The sequence below is a fragment of the Vidua macroura genome, chromosome 8 (genome assembly GCF_024509145.1).
Source record: "Vidua macroura isolate BioBank_ID:100142 chromosome 8, ASM2450914v1, whole genome shotgun sequence".
Taxonomy (NCBI): Eukaryota; Metazoa; Chordata; class Aves; order Passeriformes; family Viduidae; genus Vidua; species Vidua macroura.
The window spans coordinates 33,279,002-33,297,898 of NC_071578.1; the positions used below are offsets into that span (position 1 = coordinate 33,279,002).

An 18,897-nucleotide genomic window follows, 5' to 3' on the forward strand; every position below is an offset into this window, starting at 1 on the left:
CTCCTGACCAGGCTTGTCAAAACCCGCCAGGCGTTCCCGGGCTGGCAATGCTCCTCAGCACCCATTCATGGAGCAGAGTGTTCTTAACAACCCCCTTCAACACCAGCATGTGCTTTGCAGCCCTCTTGCTGAGTCAACAAGGAGGGCACGGTGCCACGGTCTCCATGTCGGAGGGTCACAGGTGGTACGAGGTGACAGGGACAGCAGCAGCTCCAAGGGGCCATTATCTCTGTGCTCCTGCTGTGGCAGGAGTTTGGATCTGATTTGCTTTGAAACTCCTACCAAAACAATACCTCACGTGCTGCAGCCCTTTGGTTTTTCTCACGATGCCAGCGCAGCTCATCCCAAAAGCCTTTTTCCCCCCACCCCTTACATAAACTGTGAATAAATAAACATTGAAGTGGATGTGGATCGTTGCTGTGCTGCATGTCCCGGCATGCCTGTTTCCTTGGAAAAACTGTACTTATCCCCAAAAGGGTTTTCCAGACACAGCAGCAAGGCTCAGCTGAGCCTGGACTGGAGCCGGCCCTGCTGCATCCTCCTCCCTGCAGACAGAGCCTGCGTGCTCGGGCAGGTCCAGCAGCCCAAAAGGCATTAATTATGGAGTCATTAAAACTCAGTTACCTCTCCAGGCAGGAGCTGGGAGAAGAAAGCCTTGCTCTGGGAAATCAGCAGCACCAAGGTGGGATTTTAGCAGTGCTGTGGCTCTGCAGTGACTCAGGGAAGCCTGATTAGCTCCAGGCTTTCAAGAGAGATTACCTTGCGGGATGCTCCCCGTATTCACTTTGCCAGCAGGTTCATTCTGCAAACAACATGCTGAAATCCTGGGAAAACAGGAGGGAATGGCTTTGCCAGTGCTCAGGGCTGAGCTTACAGCATGGCAGAGGCTGGGAAGAGGCAGATTTCTTGAGGCAAGGGGCTAACAGTGAATTTGTAAGAATAAGAATTGTTTCCTTGGGATTGGCTGGGGCTTCCCATGATGCAGCCGTGCCTCGCCGAGCAGAGCCCATCCCAAATGTCCCCAAAATGTCTCTGAGCAGAAGGAGAGGCCACTGGACCCCTTTGCCCCGTCCTCTTCTCTGGCTGTGGAAGCCTGCCTCCCACAGCCTCTCCTTGCTTTCCCTGGCTGCCACCCACCCCTGCCAGGGTGTCCCCAGGCTTGCTTTGCTTTGGAGATGCCTTGGAGCCCAAACTGTCCCAGAGCCCAGCCATGGCCTCCCCAGTGCAGAACAGGAGGAAATGCCCCCCCTCCCCGTTAACCTGATGTCAAGTTGACAAGCAGGATGATGCCTCCAGATCATCTTCAAGTCACCTCCTTTGGAGACCCAGGAAAACCTGGTTGTCCCCCTGTGCCAGGCCACTGAGCTCCAGACTGTGTCACCTCCATGGTGCCCATGGGGCAGGAGCAAAAGGATACCTGGAGGCTCACAGTGAAGCTCTGTGTGGTTTTCTGCTGAGCCCAGAGATGTTGCAGTCACCAGTGGCAGCTCTCCTTCCTGCTTAGTCCTGGGATCCCATCCTGGAGACTTTTTCATATCACACTCTCTATTTGTCTTTCACCTCATGTGATTTTGGGAGCTGCCATTGCCAAGAAAAGGTTTGGGGATTCTGTGCTCCTGTTGTGCTGGCACCTGGGGAGGGCACGAGTTTCATTCCCAAATTGGATTTTCTCGGTTTTCCCTGCAGGGGCAGCAGTAGCCTTTGAAGCCAGACCAAAGGAAGAAAACTATCTGTATTTTAAAAACAAACTCCTGTTCCCAGTGACTGCAGCTCTGATAACAGGACTAACGTCAGAATGAGCCTCTGCTAAGTGGGTTTAGCAGTTATCATGTTGAACTCAGTGCCTAAAGCTGCCTAGTGATTTGTGCCCTGTGTCCCCAAGCCAGCTCCATTCCTCAAATTAGCATAAGGTCTATAAATCAACCTTCTTTTGATGATGATGATAATAACAACAACAATACCAATACCAATAATAATAATAATAGATATTTTCATTGTCCTGATTGATTGCAGGCAATAGTCTTGCCCTGGAGTGGAGATCTCCAGAACTCCCTTCCCAACACTGCTGCTGTTATGCATCAGGCAAGGGAAATTAAGGATCTGTTGTTAGGGAAAGGTACTTCCCCCAGAGGGTGCTGGGGCACTGACCAGGCTCCCCAGGGAATGGGCACAGCCCCAAGGCTGCCTGAGCTCCAGAAGTGTTTGGACAGCCCTCCCAGGCACAGGGTGAGACTACTGGGGTGTCTGTGCAGGGTCAGAAGCTGGGCTTGATGATCCCTGTGGGTCCCTTCCAACTCTCGGTTTTCTATGATTCTGTCCTTAAAACAATAAATCTCTGTCTGGACCCTTGTATCCTTTCAAGGAAACATCAGATAAAACAGGTGGATATCCTTTTACCAGCTTGATGAATATATACAATCAAATAAACCTTGAGGGCATCAGGTTCTCCATGTGAGGATGAGCATCAAACATTTTCCCAGCTTCAGGGCTTCTACAATTTTTCCTGCAACAGCCTCTGGATACAATAACCTGGTGCTGCTTTTAGGAAGAAAGGAAACAAGGGGAGAAGCTGATGATAAGGTTCTCATTTTGATGGCAAATGTTGGTAACTTGAAGATTTAACACCCAAGTCCAAGTGAAGCTAGAGAACAGTTACTTGAGTGGGATTGCAGAGCAGTATAAGCCATAGAAAACTCAGAATGATACAACCTCCTCACTCCTGCTGAGCCTGGACCCCTTCAGCGTGGCCACACAATTTATAACTGCAAAAAAAAATGTCATTTCCACCTCTGCTAAAGAAACAAAAGGCAGCTCAAAGCAACTTGGTGCCTCAGGCACTGCTGGGGCTCAGACCTCCCTCTCCCGGCCGCGGGTGTCTTTCAGAGGAGAGGATGGCAGAGGGTGTGTGGGAAGAAGGCGGGAGGTGGAGTGGCTCCCATCAAATCCAGCGGGAGTTTTGTGTGGAGCACAATCCCATTAGCGGTGTTATTCACGGGTCACGGCCCGAGGGCTGAGGGTTGAATATGTTTGTTCTGCAAATTGGGCTAATATTGTGAGGAGCATAAAAGAGGATGTGTAACGTGTGTTTGGCCTCTGTTTGGAGATCACAGCAGAGAATGTTTCCTTGAAATTGTATTAGCTCGGATCCAATCTTAGGGTAACTTACAGCTAGGGAAACTAATAACAGCCACCATCTTTTTAATGTTTAATACATCAGAAATCAGAGCAAACAAAGTTTTGCTGTGATTTCTGCTTTTCTCCTCGGTTATCAATCTATAAAATTATTCAATAAATGAGAGTCATGGTGAACAATTAATTGCTTAGCAGTGGGTATTGCAAATAGATTTTACCTTAACTTTAGCTTATCTGGGCTGAAAACTTCTGTTGTTCTGCTCTTTCCCTGGAACTCATCTCATCACATACCTTTGAAGCAAGTTCAGGAGTTGTATTAAAAAACATTAACTAAATTTTGATCTAAGAATAATTGCAAAAAATACTATGTTATGTGTTTATTGATTCCTTTAGACCTTGCCCATGTTTGTGCTATTAACTTAATCTTTTCTGCTTTGGGAAACCATCAGTGGGAGCCCAGAAGGATCTAATGTGTTCTATTTGCAGGATCCACTTCTTTGGCTGTAAGTACTTCTAGATGGAAGAAAAGAATACTAATTTGTACTCAGCTGTTCCTGGAATTTTGCTCTTGCATGAGAATGGTAACCATTATTGTATTTATCCATTGAAATCCTATTTGCACTTTCTTCTTCCAGATCATAATGTGATTTTGCTTTCATGCCAAGGAATGATTGTTAACTGGTATTTTGCTGGGTTTTTTTTAGAGATTGGTATTATCTTTTATGCTTTGTCTCCCCATATTCTAATGAGAGAACCATACAAAATCAAGTTGATTTCAATTGGGTACCTGAAGTTATACAAGAGGAACAGTGGAACAGGGGGCTGAATAATGAAACTCCAGAACAACCTAGGGGCTTGAACAAGGTGTAAGATTCATGTCACCAAACCCTGTTGTTTGTGCAAAGTAGATGTCAATATATTTGTAACATAAATTTGTCAATATTTTAATTGATAACAATACAATTGTAAATATTAGTTTTGCTCCTGGTTTGGAATGAGATGGCTGGAACAACATGAAATCTGAAGCCCTTGAGTCAGCCAATGCTTTGGCTTTGTCCTGGAAGGTGCTGTGACACCCAGGTGACCTGGCAGCTAGCAAAGGGAGAGGCTGCCCTGAGTTCTTTGGATAAAAATGCAGATTGTGGAGATGGCATAGTGAGAGCCACCCAAAGCTCAGGTTAACACAGCAGCCTCACCCTAAAACAAGCTGTAAGTGGCTGAAGTGCTTCTTGTTAGATGGGCTGTGCTGGAGTCCAGATTTGGAGCTGGGGATTGTCACAGGGCTGTATGAAATGCCACTGCCAGTGTGGTGGCTTCACTGTCAGACCTCCTGGCCATTATTCCCTATTGTAAAATGCAGGCGAACCCAATGGGAAGAAATGGTGATATATGACTCTAGTTCAGAAGGCTGAATGATTTCTTTATTATAACTATGTTATAATACATTAATATACTATATAAAGGAAGATACTAAAACTACATACCTACATTTCTAACTACCATATCTAACTAACAACTTGTGACCCTGTTCCCGAGAGTCCAGCCACAGGTGGATTGGATTGGCCATCAGGCTCAAACAATCTTCACCAGAATCCAATCAAGCAATCACCCCAGGTAAAAAATTCTCCAAGCACATTCCACATTAAAAAAACCAAACAACAAAAATAAAAACTGTTTTCTCTTTCTTTCTCTCTCTACACCTCTATAAAAAATCCTAAGAGAGAAAGAAATATACTTACCACAATTCCCTTTGTTGCTCTTGCTTTTTTGGTGGCACTGCCATTGTCTGTTGCCTTTGTCCTGGCTGGAAACAATTCTTTCTGCAGCAGCAATTTGACTTCCATGCCCAACCATCACTGGGTGTGATTATCACCACTGAAGGAGCACCCTTGGTGCAAGGAGGATTTATTAGACATGATTAATAAGCACAAATAATTTATCTGCTGTCACCCAGTAGCCCATGTCCCTCAGATAAGGGACCAAGAGTTGAAAATGTCCTTCAATGCCTGTTTAAATGCACAGCAGCAATACCCCAGGGCTGACAATAATAGTCCTGAACCAAGCACTAAACCAGGGGAAAGCTAGTTCCAGCTGAGTGTGGTGTGATATCTTTGATGCAGGAAGGGAGAATAATTCCTGTTGGGTATGTTCATGAATGCAGATGTGATTTGGATGGCACGAACAGGACGTTTAGAAATGGAAAAAATGGAAATCTCATTATCCTGACAGTAATTCAGGACTATTACAGGGAAGCTCAGGAGCTTTAATCAGTAACACTGTATTAGCATGACAGAGTTAATGGTGATAGAGTAAAAGATACTGATTAAAGAACATTTTTCTCCACTTAAGATCTGCTACCTACTGTATCCAAACACATCAGTGGGCCAAATCCTGCCTTTGATTCGCTGAACCCTTCTCCCCAGGCCAAGGGGAGCATGGGTGGGTTTGCCTCCTGCCTTGATCTGCTTGGCAGCAGCAAAGGAACCCATATATATTTATATATAGTGTCTGTTACCTTAGAAAGGTTCTTCTCTGGCTTCTGTCAAACCCCACTTTATTATCTCCATGCCATGGGGGCTGTTGTGCAGGTGTAGTCCCCACAGGAATGAGCAGGAGGAGTCAGATGCGGACGCCCATATGGAACACAGAGCTGCTGCAGCAGGACTCTCCTGGTGCCACAGGGCTTCCTAGCAGCTTCTCTGGGTGTTTAACAGCCCATGGTTATCTCCAGCTAAAAATAAGGCCTTGAAAGAATTAGCTGGCTTCCCTGAGCAGGGAGAAGCGCTGACTTTCTGTGTCAGTTCAAAGTTATTCCTGGGGATAAATTAGCCCTTGTTCCAACCACATGTGCTGGAATGGGTTCCCTGACTCTGCTGCTGCCTCAGCAGCCAAATGCCAACGTGCATCAGGAGTCAGAGCCTCCAGGAGGAAATCTCGGACCCTGGCTGGTGGGATCAAGCTTTTGCAAAGTGTGTTTTCCTTGTGCACAGTACCTGGGGGCTTAAAATCATAATGGTGAGATAGCTTCAAATGCAACCAGCATTTCTCCTGGTTAAATAAATTCTGAGGAACAGCCTTGTTCATTAGCAGGAAGATTTATAATACAACAGAAGCTGCAAAAGGATATTCAGGCTGCCAGCAGCAGCATTGGTAGGACCAGAAAAGGCAGTGCAGGATCTTTAAACACACAGCCCATTGAACACACAGACCACAAGTGCTTTGTTCTGTGTCTATTTAAATCAGAGTAAAAATACACCAACAAAGGGAACAGATTGGCTTTTAAAATCTTCCATGAGATAAACAACAGCTTTGGCTAAGTCCAACTGAATGAATTTTACCTTATGAGAAGTTTAAGTAGTCTTGGAGGTCAGGGGAAATGTTTAGGGTGGCACAAGCTGAGCTGCTTTGTAAACTTGTTCTACAAAAATAAGCAACATTGGTTACATAGAATCACAGAATGGTTAGGGTTGGAAGGGACTTTAAAGCTCATCTCATTCCACCCCCTGCCATGGGCAGGGACACCTTCCACTGTTCCAGCTGCTCCAAGCCTTGTCTAACCTGCCTTTGGACACCTCCAGGGATCCAGGGGCAGCCCCAGCTCCTCTGGGCACCCTGTGCCAGGGCCTGCCCACCCTCCCAGGGAAGGATTTCTTCCTAATAGCTGATCTACACCTACTCCCCCTTGTCCTGTCACTCCACAGTTTGTAGTCAGAGAGTCTGCCCTGGAGCTTTTCTCAGCTGAAATTATAGAGAGACTAAACCAGAGGCTTTATGAAAGGAACAAGCTGCAAACCCTTAGTGGAAAAGGGAGTATTTTACAGTTAGTTAGAAGAGCCAAGTGTCACCTCTTTTTTATTTTAATCTTATTCCAACCCCGTGATTTCCCAAAAATAGAATCACTCACCAAGAACATCACATTCATCTTGGTTCAGCTAATGATATTTATACTTTTATATTGGATGGGATTAATTTTCCTATCCTGTTAATGCAGCATGTGATCATTAAGTACCTTTACTGCATGCATAGACATATATTTTCTGTGTCAGAAAGGAAAGCAACTGGCATTTTAAATTACTGAGTGATAATTGTAGGTGGCTGTTCTCCATAGTGCTTAAGGAATTCCTCTCATTATGATAAATGGGTATAACACTCCCTTTTTACACAGAATCAGTTCACAAGTGAATTTATTCGACAGTCACGGATTGTGGGTCTACTGAAGAACATTTTCCACAAAGGTGCCTGTGTTCATGTAGAGAACGTGTAACAGTACCTTATGGAGGAGAGGCACTGGAACTTCCCAAATGAGGGGTTTGGGTGCTAACACCTCGTACAACTAATGTTGCAGCTCACATCCTGCCAAATTTCACTGAAGCTTATTTCACATCCACAGCTCAAGAAGTGCAGGGAGTGCCTAAGCAAAAAAAAGATCCAATGACAAGCACAGTAAATTATTAGCCTGGCATTTTGAGTAAAATGTTTTACAAAATGGATTTGCAGCCATGCACCATTAAAGTATCAACTGCAAAAGTGAATTCCAGCATGGGGAATCTGCCAAAAATAAGAGATTTTATCCTGACAGGAGTGAAACAAACAGACATTCAATCGGGGTAGATATCAGGAAAGCCAAGAGAAATAAGAGCTCCATTCTACACAGCATTGTTTCCCAAGACATTAAAACAGTGATTAAAAAGGAGACCCTGCTGCTTGTGAAACTGTAAAGCTTCAGTTCATGGCTCCAGAACAGACCAGTGCCTTCAACAAAACGACCACAGCCCCTGTAACCTCCCACAGAAAGCAAGGAGAGAACTGCTGGGGTTTGACCATGTTATCAGGCAGCACCTCCCACGTGGAGCTTGTTTCTGTGCACAGAGGTTTGTTTCCTCAGCCACAACACAGAAAACTTGAAAACAGAAAAACACTATTTTCCCTGTCAAACAGGAATTTGAGTTTACCTGTCAAACATGAATTTGAGTTGCCTTCAAAGGAAGGTGTTTGAGTTTTGCTTCACAGGAAGCTTTCCCATCTCTTCCATTCAGTGTTACACTGGTCCCTCATTCACGGGCTGTTTCAGGGAGGTTCCTAAACCCTCCCGGTGTCTGTCCTGGGGCAGCTGCCTTAGTGGGCATGGTGGTGTGCCATCAAAGGTTGGAGACCTTGGAGGCCTTTTCCAACCACAATGATTCTGTGACTGTGTGATTCCATGGAAGGTGTGCTACCCCACACCCACCCTAAGCCCCCGAGCTGCAGTCTGGGGTCAGGGGCCATCGTGCATCCCTGTTGCTGCCAGGAAAGGTTTGGCTTTGACCGCTCTGTAACCAAAGACCTGCAAACACCAAGGATCCTGAAGAGGGGTAAAACATCCCATTTATTGTTTAATTTTGAGTTTGAGTGGATTCTCCATGCACACATAAAGAAAATAAGATGTTTTTCATAGCTTTCTGCATTCAGCACAGGACTCAAAGTCATTCCCAAAGCAGGACATGGCAGCACCCTTTCTCCACCCCTGCTGTGTCCAGATCCATGCCCCAAGCACTGCTGCACAGTACATTCCAACCCTGTGTAAAGAAGAGTAAATGACTTTACCTTAATGAATGGTGAAGCCAGCCCACAACTTCCTTTTCCTTTATCCACGATCACAGTGTTACTGACATGCGCTGATTTGGAGGGGCAAGCAGACAAAAGTTTTTAATTTGTTACTCCAGTCCTCAATGGGGATGTTAAGGATTTTCCAGACAAAAGATTGAGACTCAGCTAGCCCCAGCTGAATGCCTCTTTCTGTTCAACTTCTTTTTGTGGTGTAACTGCTAACACTGCTAAAAGAGAGAGCCCGATGACTGACTGCTGCTTCATTCCCATTACTGGAATCTGTGCTCTGAAACACAGGATCAGCTGAGCCCTTGGCAGAGCTGGAAGCACAACAACATATTTCCTCTGCAAAGCTGTGTTTGCTACCAGCCTCAGCCTGGCTTTGGGTGGGACAAAACCTTTCCAAAAGTACAAATGGATGATATGTTTTGTTTGCAAGCCACACTGCCTGGGCAGCATAAAAACTGCGCAATATATAAGAGCCAAAACCAGAGTGAGTGCAGGGAACAGACTTCAGTGTGAGAGTTACCAAGGGTGCCCTCAGTAACTTCACATACAGCACCAGGCTGGCTGGAGGGCAGGAAGCTCTGCAGAGGGATCAGGACAGGCTGGATCCATGGGCTGAGGTTCAGCAAGTGCCAGGTCCTGCCCTGGGGTCACCCCAGGCCCTGCAGCTCCAGGCCGGGCAGAGGGGCTGGAAAGGGCCCATCGGGAAAGGCCCTGGGGGCTGTGCCAGGGCTGGACAGGAGCCCGGGGGTGCCCAGGGGGGTACGAGGCCAATGGCCCCTGGGCTGTGGCAGCCATGGGGTGGCCACAGGCCCAGGGCAGGGCCTGTCCCCTGGGCTGGCCCTGCTGAGGGACCCCGAGGGCTGTGTCCAATTCTGGGCCCTCCCAGCCAGAGAGCCCTGGAGGGGCTGGAGCATGGCCAGGGAAGGGAAGGGAGCTGGGGAAGGGGCTGGAGCCCCAGGAGCAGCTGAGGGAGCTGGAAAGGGGCTCAGCCTGGAGAAAAGGAGGCTCAGGGGGGACCTTGTGGCTCTGCACAACTCCTGCCAGGAGGGGACAGCCAGGGGGGTCGGGCTCTGCTGCCAGGGAACAGGGACAGGCCAAGGGGAAATGGCCTCAAGCTGTGCCAGGGGAGGCTCAGCTTGGACAGCAGCAGGAATTTCTGCATGGAAATGGTGCTCAGGCCTTGGCAGGGGCTGCCCAGGGAGCTTTGGAGTGCCCATCCCTGGAGGTGTCCCAGGAAGGGCTGGAGGTGGCACTCAGTGCTCTGGGCTGGGGACAAGGTGGGCACTGGGCACAGCTGGGACTCCATGGGCTAGAAGGCATTTTCCAGCCTCAGTGACCCTGGGATTCCATGATTCTATGACGGTATGACAATTCGTATGGACTGCCCTTGCTCCCATAACTATGAGGTACCTTTGTCATGGCTGCAGCCAAGAAGAAGCACCTGTCTTCATTCTAATGCTGAAGGGACTGGGAGTTCACTCTCAATATTTGCTTCTCCTCTTGTAACAGTTTATTGGCAAGTACAGTAATTTCCTTGGCTTCCTAATGCCTCACCTTCTCTCAAGTCTAGAGGAGATGAAAGCTAAATTTCATAAAACAGGGCAGTGAAGAGTAGGCAGAGAAGCAATGTGAGCAGCAGTGAGTTGTTACATCCTGAGGAAAAAATAAAGTGACAAAAGTTAACTCGTCCAGACCCCAAAAAATTTTTGAACCATATTTAAATTGCCTCCAAATTTCTTGAAATAATTCCCTATAAACCAGCCCTTACAACTAGACGGAAGTTAGCATGACCTTCACTCTTCTAAGGGTAAATGAGGGTGATCAACATTTTTTTAAACAAAAACAAAAATTCTGAAAAGGAATAGAAAACATACAAGGAATTGAAAAGCAGTATCATAAAGATAATTTACTGCCTTAGAATTAGGAGAAATGTTACCAGACATCATTTTGTTTCCTGAATCTATTAAAAACCTGCCTTGGTCATGAAGAAAATCTGTCTTAGATGACTGTGGTAATTTTAGAAAGCTGCTGACCAGCTGTGATTATACATCTGCTGAATAACTTGGCAAACTGCCCCTGTTTCCAGTCCTTCATCCTGAATGATTTAATAAGATGTGGCTTTGAATGCAGTGTGATACAGCTGGATTAGTTTCATGCCAACTCCTGACACTGAATTTTTCTGAAGCTCTTTCAGAGCTTTTCCACCCATTTTCCTGCAGGGATGGATGGCACTGGTCAGGGGAAGTCACACTATTGTTGCTACTATAACACCCCTTTTGTCTTGGGCAAGAGCTGGGTTGTAAAAGAGCGCTGCAGGCTGGAACCTCTGGTTGGAAGCAGAGTAGAAGAACAGGGAACACGATGGAAACATCCCATCTTACCAAGCACCTCCTTCCTCTCACCAAGATTGCTGAATTCATCTGAGGTCAGCTGGGTCATTTACTGCTGGAAGACTGCTCCCAAAGCGTCCCTTTCCAGCAGAGAGTCCTCCTGATATCCCATCCATGTTCACTCACGTCTGATTTGCAGCCACCTGAGTGCCCTCTCAGAAGCTGTGCACCACCCAGCAGTGTTTCCCTGCAGCCCTGCCCGTGGGTGGCTGTGGCTGTGGCCACCCACCATGGGGAGTGTTAACCTCTCCCTGTGTCCTGATAATGTCACTTCTGACCTGCCTCAAACTCCTGTTTGCCGTTAGGTGGCCGTGCCACACCGAGGGCTCCCAGCTGCCTGGAGATCTGCTGACCTGTACAAGCCTTTCTCTTCCTTTGTCCTTCTGAGCTTTGGAGTTTGCAGCAGAAATCCCTACTTGCTGCAAGAATTTCTCACTGTTAAACTTCATCCTATCTCTGACTTGTTCTCTATACTGGGGCAATGTCAAGCTTTGTGCTGTCAGCAAACTTCATTACCAGGGTCCTCTTTGGGCCATCCAAGCCCAAACCCTGTCTGACAGAACCATACTAAAAAGAATGGCATTGGATTAATTAATTAACTGGTCTTCTATTCTTTACAGAATTCCATAATCATTGAGGCTGGAAAATGCCTTCCAGCCCATGGAGTCCCAGCTGTGCCCAGTGCCCACCTTGTCCCCAGCCCAGAGCACTGAGTGCCACCTCCAGCCCTTCCTGGGACACCTCCAGGGATGGGCACTCCAAAGCTCCCTGGGCAGCCCCTGCCAAGGCCTGAGCACCCTTTCCATGCAGAAATTCCTGCTGCTGTCCAAGCTGAGCCTCCCCCGGCACAGCTTGAGGCCGTTTCCCCTTGGCCTGTCCAGTTCTTACTGAATAGTCCCTTGCCTTTAGCATGCCTGAATCTTTGAGCTTTCTTTGTGCCTGTATTTTGGTGAAAATACAACCAAGAAATTTACCTTTCCATATATAGAGCAGAGGTCCACATAGTTTCTGTAGTTTCTGTCCTCCTCTTACTTATGTGGAAAAAGAAACTCTTATTTAAATTTACTTTTACCCTTGTAAAACCCAGTTTGGCTGGCTTTTGAGGCTTTCTGAGTTTTATCTCTGGGTTTTTGAATCTCCAAGCCATTCCACAGCCTGACTGTTTTGCTTCATGGGGTCATGCTGCTCCAGAACTGGAAGGGCCTGCCATGCTCCAGAAAGGCAACCCCATAATTATGGGGTGGCCACGCTGACGACATTGCCCACACAGGGTGAAGCCACACTGCAAGACCAGAAACTCTGCTTGCAAAGATGTCAAACCACTTAGGATCCCCAGAGGTTTGTGTGTTTTCTGGAGAACAGGCTGTGTCACACACATTTAAATGGTGCCATGCCAGAGGGAAGAGCATGTGGAGCACTCTCTCTCCATCAGGACAGCATAGATGACATCTGAATTCAGCCCTTTCTGCAGAAAGCAGTAATGATGTGTGTCATACCTTTTCCAGTTCTCCCATTGCTAACCAAAATGTAGCATCAGCTATGGAAAAGCCCATTGTTTCCCTTGTGAGAATAAACTGCTCCCTACTCACAAACACAGAAGGCAAAGGACTGCCCAGAAGAGCAGAAAGTGCCTCTGGAGAGCCCACACTTCAAAAGGAGCAGCAGGGACCTTGCAGTGCCCCCAGATTAAAGAGGTTTGGCACCCAGGGTACAAAAGTATGTCCCCAAATCAAGCATCGCTCTGCTGACGTGGCTTTGCACTGGTGAGCTGAGATGTGATGCCAACTGACACATAATCAAGAGCCCAGGTTTCTGGATGCTTCCATCCCACCCAGCAGCAGCAGCAACACAGCACTACCTACTCAGCACAAGCACCAGCTGCTGCATGTGAGCCAGGGAAGTTCAGAGGGAAGAGGAACACCCTCCTCGTGGGAGGCAAGGTGCACAAGAACTCCCAGAGGTAAGGTGCTGCCACATCACCTCCCAGTGTGAAGGCATGACCCAAAAGCAGGCTGAGTTGCTCCAAGCCTGCACCTTCCACCTCCTCTGAGTTTCTACCACAGCCCTTCACCTTCCTGCCTCTCTCTAGAGCAGATCAGACTCCCATCAGCTCATCTCTGCCTGGCCCCACTCCTCATGCCCAGGACCAGGACAGGGACACACTAAGGGAGATCTGCTCACCTGGGCTGCTGTGTGTGCCTTGGTTGAGCCGAGCCACTGCCAGCCTGTTCCATGTCTGCAGGGCTCATCCACTTAAGAACAATAAAGTTAGGGTGTCTGGAGGATGCAGTGCCTTGGGATCTTGTTGGCTTTGCTTTCTGCCCTCATGTTGGAATTCACTTGTTTAGGGAGAGTAACTAAAACCAAATGAATTGAGGACATTCAGCTCTGGGCCACCTGGGTTTGAGGAGAAAAGAGAAAGGACTCTGCATGATTTCATGTGAATCAGGCAAAAGCTGTTTATTGTGCTTCTAAACATTGTTTCTATTTACTTCTTACCTTGGTCTACAAAATCACACATCTTTTGATTGGTAGCTCTATTTTGTCTTCAAGATAAGCACACAACTTTTTCTTAACCTAATTGGTAGATACTGTAAGCATTATTTTATTTGGGTTGATACTTCTATGTCTGTTAGCAACTTTTCTGCTTTTTCTTCTTGTAACATTAGCTTTTTTCTCTATAAAGATTAATGCAGTGTTGTTACAAAGATGACTTAATTCTTTAGTTTTAGAAGATTAGGCTGGTTCATTCAGTACATGTCTATTTTCTTGTAAATATCACTTTACAAGGGTTAATGCAGACCTTGGTCAGGAGGTGACACCCAGGGTGTCCCCACAGCACTCCTGTGTGTCTGATTTCCCTGCTGCCTCCGCTCTGTGAGGCTCAAAGGCTGACAACTCACAACAAGTGTTGGTGCTGCTCCTGGCTCAGGGCAGCTCCCAGGATCAATCCAGGGGATGAGCAGCTGGAGCAGCCCTGGAGAAGGACCTGGGGGAGCTGGGGGGGAGAGCTAGGACCCAGAAGCCCCCCGTGCCCTGGGCTGAGCCCCAGCATGGGCAGCAGGGAAGGGGGGGATCCTGCCCCTCTGCCCCTGGGCTCAGGTGAGACCCCACCTGCAGAGCTGCCCCAGCCCTGGGGCCAGCACAGGAGGGACCTGGAGCTGCTGGAGAGAGCCCAGGGGAGGCACCAGGATGAGCAGAGGGATGAAGCAGCTCTGCTGGGAGGAAAGGCTGGGAGAGCTGGGACTGTTCACCTGGAGAAGAGAAGCTTTGGGGCGACCTCAGTGTGGCCTTGCAGGGCCTGAAGGAGTCAACAAGAAAGATGGAGAGAGACTCTGTACAAGGGATGGAGAGACAGGGGGAATGGCTTCCCAGTGCCAGAGGGCAGGGATGGATGGGATATTGGGAAGGAATTGTTCCCTGGGAGGGTGGGCAGGCCCTGGCACAGGGTGCCCAGAGCAGCTGTGGCTGCCCCTGGATCCCTGGCAGTGTCCAAGGCCAGGCTGGATGGGGCTTGGAGCAGCCTGGGACAGTGGAAGGTGTCCCTGCCTGTAGCAGAGGTTTGGAACTAGATGATCTTTAAGGTCCCTTCCAACCCAAATCATTCTGTGATTCTATGATTATTTCCTCTCCTAAAATCATGGCCATTCATCAGATAATAAGGAATGGCTGTAGCCAGCAGGAAGAGATTCTTGCTTAGAGATCTGTTCCTTGACAGTGAAGGAATGAAGTTGCATGAGAAGGAAAGCAGAACACAGAATTAGGGGCTGACACTTTTCCTCCCTGGACCATGTAATTAATATCTTTTTGTTTAAAAGCATTACACAGAGAGATGAAACCATGCCTCACTTGTACAGGTGCATGCAGTGAGTTCTGTACTATGGGAATTACCCCAGTGCTCAGACTGGCAGTGGGAGCATTTTCTTCACTCCTGGAAAGACCAGCTAATAGCACACTCAGCTGGGGACACAGGAAAATTTGGGTTCTCTCTCCTTTCACTGCTAAAGAAATACACTTCCATTAACGGCAATTACAGGCCAGCAAAGCAGTGAGGAGCAGAAGGGTTTATAAGAAAAAAGGTGTTTTCAGAAGAGGTTGGTACATTACCTTTCTCAGTTGCATTTTGAATAGAGCTTGGTTTGGAAATGGATGCACCTCTACAGAAAATCCATAGATGAAGGAGAAACGAGGTAATTATTCAGGACAGGACTATTTGATTGCACTGCAAGAGAACAAAAAAAATGCTGCTGTGAAATGTGAGTCATGAAGTAACCACCTTCAGCATCACCAGAACTGAAGATGGAAAGAAAAAAAAAAACAAAACAATAAAGGAAACCAGAAGAGACAACAACCTGATAATGTTGCATTTGGAACAGGCGTGTTTGTAAATGGTTTTGGCCTCCAACTTAGATGTAAAGAAGACACAAAGACCAAAAAAAGAACATCACAATTATTGTGGAGGGTGAAAATGGCAATGTGGCTGTTGTGTAAATGCTTTGTCCGGAGTTTTGGGATATGAACTACAGGTGTTGTGACTCCTCATAGAATGATATTTTCTTGATAAGATTTTCCCTGTCCTAATAGAAAATATCCTGTGAAACCATTCAAAATACATATTTGAACAATTTAATGGGATAGAATAGGATGTGGTGATTTAATGTGATGTGAGAGAAGCAAGGAAGGGATCCCCTGTGGGGTAACTGTCTGCCCTTGACAACTCAGAACACAGAAATCCCTTTGTGGAACGGAAACTGGGATCACAAACCAGCTTTTATTTAACTACCTTTTAACTTCACATTTACAGTCTCTAACAGAAAACTCTTTTTCTCCCTTCTCTTTTTCACCCTCACACAGAGCAGCTCATGGGCACACCATAATATGTAAAATATTATATGTAATATGCAAAATCCTTTTCCTACCAAAGCCAACTACAGATTCCTTACAGTGAATAATTATGCAGAAGATGGAATGGGTATTTTTCTCAGTATTTATAAAATACCCTCAATAGGTTTCAAAGCAACACTGTATGTAGTCTCATGCTGGTTTTGTTACAAAAGATGATATGCTAGAAGTGATTTGTGGGAGATTATGTCTAATATAAACTAAATGAGCCACAGGAAAGGGGCCAAATAGCCCTGCACAGAGTCACTGGCAGACAGCTGAGTCACACTGAGAGCCCATAACACTGCCCAGAAGCTTTAAACCACTTACTTATTCCCGTATTTTCTTTTCCCTTTCTCTTTCACCATTAAAGGCTTTCCCTACCCTGTTTGAGCCTTAGCACACTCTTGCATTAACACTCTCTTTTGGATGTTGAGGAGGTGGGAGACAGGTGAGGTACACACTTTCCAACAGAATTTCACTAGTGGACTAAATAGATCATGAAAATTTATTTATTCGCTGAAAATTCTCAGCTGCAGAAGCAATAGTCTCAATATGCAGGCAGGGAGTAAAGTCTGACTCTGAATAAAACACAGGTCTCCCCAGGATGTGCTGTGGGCCAAAAGCTCAGATAACTCTGTTTCCTTAGCTCCAAGCTGGTATCTATTCAGTAGTGAGGGTTCGGCTGAAAATGGGTATAATCAGCATGGGCATGTTTTGCTTATGCTTTTGCCCAAACTGTTTTATAACCTCATGTGTCACCACTGTGCTGCTCAGGCTTTTCCACAGGATGCCTCTTTTTATTCTTTGCTTTTCTAAGCCTCTCTAAGCTTTTCTGGATAAGTCATTACAATGCCATCATTCCATGCTGCCAGCAGTGCCAGTGGGATGTGACTGAGTGCCTGCAGGGAGGGGCAGAGCAGGGCCCAGGCTCTGCTCCGGGGCCCAGCAATGGCACCAGAGCCACGGGCAGGGCCTGAGCCCAGCAATTCCCCCTGCACAGGAGGCACAACTTCTTCCCTGGGCAGTGCCCAGCCCTGAGCACATTGTGCACAGAGCCTGGGGGCTCTCCTCCCTGGGGCTGGGGCAGAGCTGTGTGCTCACAATGCTGTGCTCTGTGCTCTGGGATGGCCCTGCTGGAGCAGGGAGGTGCCACCAGTGCCCACTGAGCTCCTTCAGCCTCAGCCACCCTGGGATCCTGTGTTTACAACAAATACTGGTGGCTCTCTGGACACAGCTCCCAGCTGGAAGCATCTCTGGCTGCAGACTTCATGCTCCCACTTGTTTTTACACAGCTGCTTATCCCTACCTGCTCTTGCTGGGAACTAAAAAAGTGAGGTAAAAGGAATTGGACTCCTCTGAGGAGATTCAGGGGGGTCTTTATCATGCCATAATTTCCTGACAGCATGGTGCAGTCTGGGGGGCATCAGGGCTCTGCTGCCAGGGAACAGGGACAGGCCAAGGGGAAACGGCCTCAAGCTGTGCCAGGGGAGGCTCAGCTTGGACAGCAGCAGGAATTTCTGCATGGAAAGGGTGCTCAGGCAGGGGCTGCCCAGGGAGCTTTGGAGTGCCCATCCCTGGAGGTGTCCAAGGAAGGGCTGGAGGTGGCACTCAGTGCTCTGAGCTGGGGACAAGGTGGGCACTGGGCACAGCTGGGACTCCATGGGCTGGGAACACTGTCCTCACCTCAGTGACCCTGGGATTCTGTGGTGATCTATGTATGTCCCTTCCAGCTCAAGAGAATCTGTGATTCTATGGAAAACCCACATGCCCCACGCTGCTGACCCCTGCAGCAGCCACCTCCAATCCCCTCACAGCATCACTACCTTACCTTGAGTGCCATCCAGCTGTTTTTTAGCAAAAAAAGAGCCAAAATCACCTGTGAAAGATCCTTCTTGGCTTTGGTCACTCATGTTGGAGGATAAAGCGAATTCTGAGGGGAGCTGCAGTCCCTGGCAGCATTCCTGGTTTGGGATGGATTTCTGCTATGAAGAAGCAGCAAAGAGAAGATTGCACTAACTTTTTAAAAATCTATCTATGCCAGAGCTTCTCTAATGATGGAGATATTCACATCATAGCTGAAGTTTTCACAGATCTCTGAGAAACAGATACAGCTTTTAAGTTTACTTCCACATCCTCACTTGCCCATTGCCAGCATGGCCTAGGTCCAGGGTTTTGACTGAAGTGGTCTTAATATTTAGGTAATTTAAATGCTAATTCGACTAATGTGATGAATAAAACAAGGTGCGGATTTGTTAGCAAGTTTCTGCTGTTGCTTTATGTCAACAGATAGATTCTCTGAAACAGGACTCCAAGATGGCAGCACATTCTGTTACCAGTTGAACAAGGTGCATTTTTGGTAATAGTAAACCTTAGAGTTGATAATACATTGCACAACTGCAGAGAAGAAAGAGGAGCAATTTTAAATTTTTCAGAACTAGCACATCTTGGACAGTGACCACCAAGAAGAAGGTTAGGTTGTCCTGAGCCCATCTGTTTCGCAGGGTTTGCTCTGACTTTCATACACAGAGAAAGACAACGTACCTCATCTCTGTTTCCCTACTGCAGTCGATCCAGTTGTTCTGCCTGTACAGAGGAATTAAACCATTCCTCTCGTGTCTGACTGTGTATCGACTTCTTTGTTTTTACTGAGCTCCGTGAAGCCAGTGCGGCTCCACAGAGGCAAAGCAGACGCAAAAATCGGTCAGACGGCTCATGGCTCCCCTCGGGGCTCCTGCCTCCGCCCTGCCTGAGTACGAGTGTCCCGGGCTGGGGCGGACGAAGCTGTGAGGGGACGCGGGAAGCCGAGAGGGGTCGGGTGAAGCCGGGTGGAGCGGGTGATGCCGCGAGGAGCTGTGCTGAGCCGAGTGGAGCCGTGACAGCGCGGACGAAAATGCGA

The 18,897-nt window shown here is 47.4% G+C and overlaps 2 long non-coding RNA genes across 2 annotated transcripts; both read right to left on the reverse strand.

The window, feature by feature from the left end:
• Window positions 1–8,471: 8,471 nt before the first annotated feature.
• Window positions 8,472–9,406, reverse strand: LOC128810811 (uncharacterized). Its single transcript, XR_008438144.1, has 2 exons — window positions 8,782–9,406; window positions 8,472–8,687 (listed from the first exon to the last, which is right to left on the reverse strand). It is a non-coding gene; the product is annotated as an uncharacterized LOC128810811 (long non-coding RNA).
• A 750-nt stretch (window positions 9,407–10,156) lies between these two features.
• Window positions 10,157–18,886, reverse strand: LOC128810810 (uncharacterized). Its single transcript, XR_008438143.1, has 4 exons — window positions 17,830–18,886; window positions 15,225–15,339; window positions 13,299–13,474; window positions 10,157–10,380 (listed from the first exon to the last, which is right to left on the reverse strand). It is a non-coding gene; the product is annotated as an uncharacterized LOC128810810 (long non-coding RNA).
• Window positions 18,887–18,897: the final 11 nt, after the last annotated feature.